We start from the raw sequence: 2,500 nt of genomic DNA, 5'->3' as shown, positions 1-2,500 counted from the left end.
AGTGGGAACCTCCGAAGTTCCAAACTCACTTCTTGCTGCGTTCTTCTGCCTGAGAAAATACATAATCTGGAAGCTTGTGCTAAAACTGGACACTTAAAAGTTACTAGTTATTAGAAATTGTGTTTAAATTTAAAAACCATTTCCTCATTTGTGTGGGCTCACCCGACACGTGTAGGCAGTGCTTACTGATTGATCATGGCGCCCTACACTTCCGACCTCACACAGACCCTGAGGAGGATTACTTCCGGTGCTGTGTGATTTATTTCTTCTCCTTCCAATTAAGGTGCAGACTTGAGCCATTTCCGGTGTCAGCACTGAAATGACATAGTTCAGGTTTCTCACAGGCTTCCGGCATCTAGGTTGAGTCCTTGACATGGGACATCCGGGACACGGCACAGCGTTCTGTCGGGCTGAGCAAGAGGGATCTCTGGTTTGGATTGTTTTCTCTGCCCAGAGCACATGGATTAAATTCGCAGACCCCATGAGTCTATAGTGGCTTCTGTGAACTCTGTGTGTTATTATCTTTTCAAATCCTCTTAGTTTTTGGCCGAGTCGCTGACAGCTGCCTCGCTCTGTGAACTGGCTGCCGTCGTTCTATTACAGCGATTTGATCGATGTGTCGCCTTCATTTGTTAGCTCTCGTAGCTCCATTTTCTGAGAAAGGCTACTTCCCTCTGTGCGCATGGCCTCAGGTGTTGGACGCTATCTCTTAGGAGTTCTCAGGCCCTTCCTCTGAGGCCCTGCATCCCTGCAGACAAGGAGCTAAAGTCTTTGAAACAAAATTCAGTAACTCCACGGTGGCTTTTTCATGCCTTTTGAGAAATCCGAGGATAAGTCTTTCCACTGACTGCTGTTCACACACATTAAACTGTCTCTTTTTTTTTTTTTTTTTTTTTGGTTCTTTTTTTCGGAGCTGGGCACCGAACCCAGGACCTTGCGCTTCCTAGACAAGCGCTCTAACCACTGAGCTAAATCACCAGCCCCACATGTTAAACTCTTAAGTCGAGAAATCCAACCTGCGTTTTCATCCTAATATCAACAAACACATGAGTTACCAGTAGATTTATTGAAAGAATCAAGTATGAGTTTGGACACTCCTTTGTCTCTCTCTCTCTCTCTGGAAAACAATTTTTCCACTTTGAAAGCTAAAATTTCTAATTTTATTCAAGTTCATTAAAAATCCACATTGTTCTTAATTTTTTGATGGGAATGACTTTAGTTATCTACAGACTGACGTGCTCCACCCCTCTCTTTCCATGACTAAAAGGAAGGCGCTTTTAAAAACAGTCTGCCTAATGAAAACCTAGTTCTTTCTCTTGTCAAATACTATTTCTTGACTTCAGGAAATTTTTTTGTTAATACCAATAAGGCACCAACTGTTCTCTAGATGTCTCCCCTGGCCCCATATTGCTTTATTCTTTTATAAACATGGGGTGAGCCCCCTCTATGCTCATTATCAAATGCTTCTGATTTGATTTGTGGACAAAAGCAACCTACTGTCTGTCTTTTTCTAGTGGTGTTCCTTTTCAGGGAAAGAGAAAAACCAAAGCCTGCCTGAGAATTAGGATTTTTCAAAAGTCTCATCTCATTGTGGATTCCAGTTTCCAAAGCTGACATTCATTAAGGGGAACGGATATGAACTTCCCATCATGGTTTGGATGTGTATAATTATTTCCTGTTATATTTATTTTCCTTTGTGACTTGAGATGTAAGCTCCCCACAGACAAAAAGAGCTATCGAACCAAGTTCCTATCTTCCCCTCTCTGTAAGCTGAGATTTCTAAGGCTGAAGAGGAGAATAAAGAAAATGAAGTGAGTCTGCAGATGTTGTCCACGTACTTCCTAGAACAAGAAACAGAGAGAGACATGTTCCATGAACACATGTATCAGATGGACCAACGAACCTGCAGGGGCCCTGGCTAGCTCTAAAATCCCTATAAATGGTGTGTGTGTGTGTGTGTGTGTGTGTGTGTGTGTGTAAACCTAGTTGTATATGTATATATATGTATGTATGTATATCTTAGGGTTTTACTGCTATGAAAAGAAACCATGACCAATGCAAGTCTTACAAGGACATTTAGTTGGGGCTGGCTTGTAGGTTCATACGTTCAGTCTATTATCATCAAGGCAGGAGCATGGCAGCATCTAGGCAGGCATGTGCAGGAGGAGCTGAGCGTTCTACATCTTCCTCTAAAGGCTGCTAGAAGACTGGCATCCAGGCAGCTAGGGTGAGGGTCTTAAAGCCCACGCCCTCAGTAACACACCGACCCCAATAAGGCCACACACACTCCAACAAGGCCACACTCCCTAGCAGTGCCACTCCTATTTGTCACTATTTATCTTTAAACTTGAAACTTATTCATAAAACTGTTAATGGACAACAGGTAACTTTAATGAAATAAATACAGAAGTATTAGAAAAATAGACAGGAAGATGTGTACCTTAGTTACTGTTCTATTGCTGAGAAGAGACACCATGACCAAACCAATTAATGACAGGAA

The sequence above is a fragment of the Rattus norvegicus genome, chromosome 11 (assembly GCF_036323735.1).
Source record: "Rattus norvegicus strain BN/NHsdMcwi chromosome 11, GRCr8, whole genome shotgun sequence".
Lineage (NCBI taxonomy): Eukaryota > Metazoa > Chordata > Mammalia > Rodentia > Muridae > Rattus > Rattus norvegicus.
The sequence above is the reverse complement of the archived record's forward strand: the minus strand, read 5'-3'. Positions refer to the sequence as shown.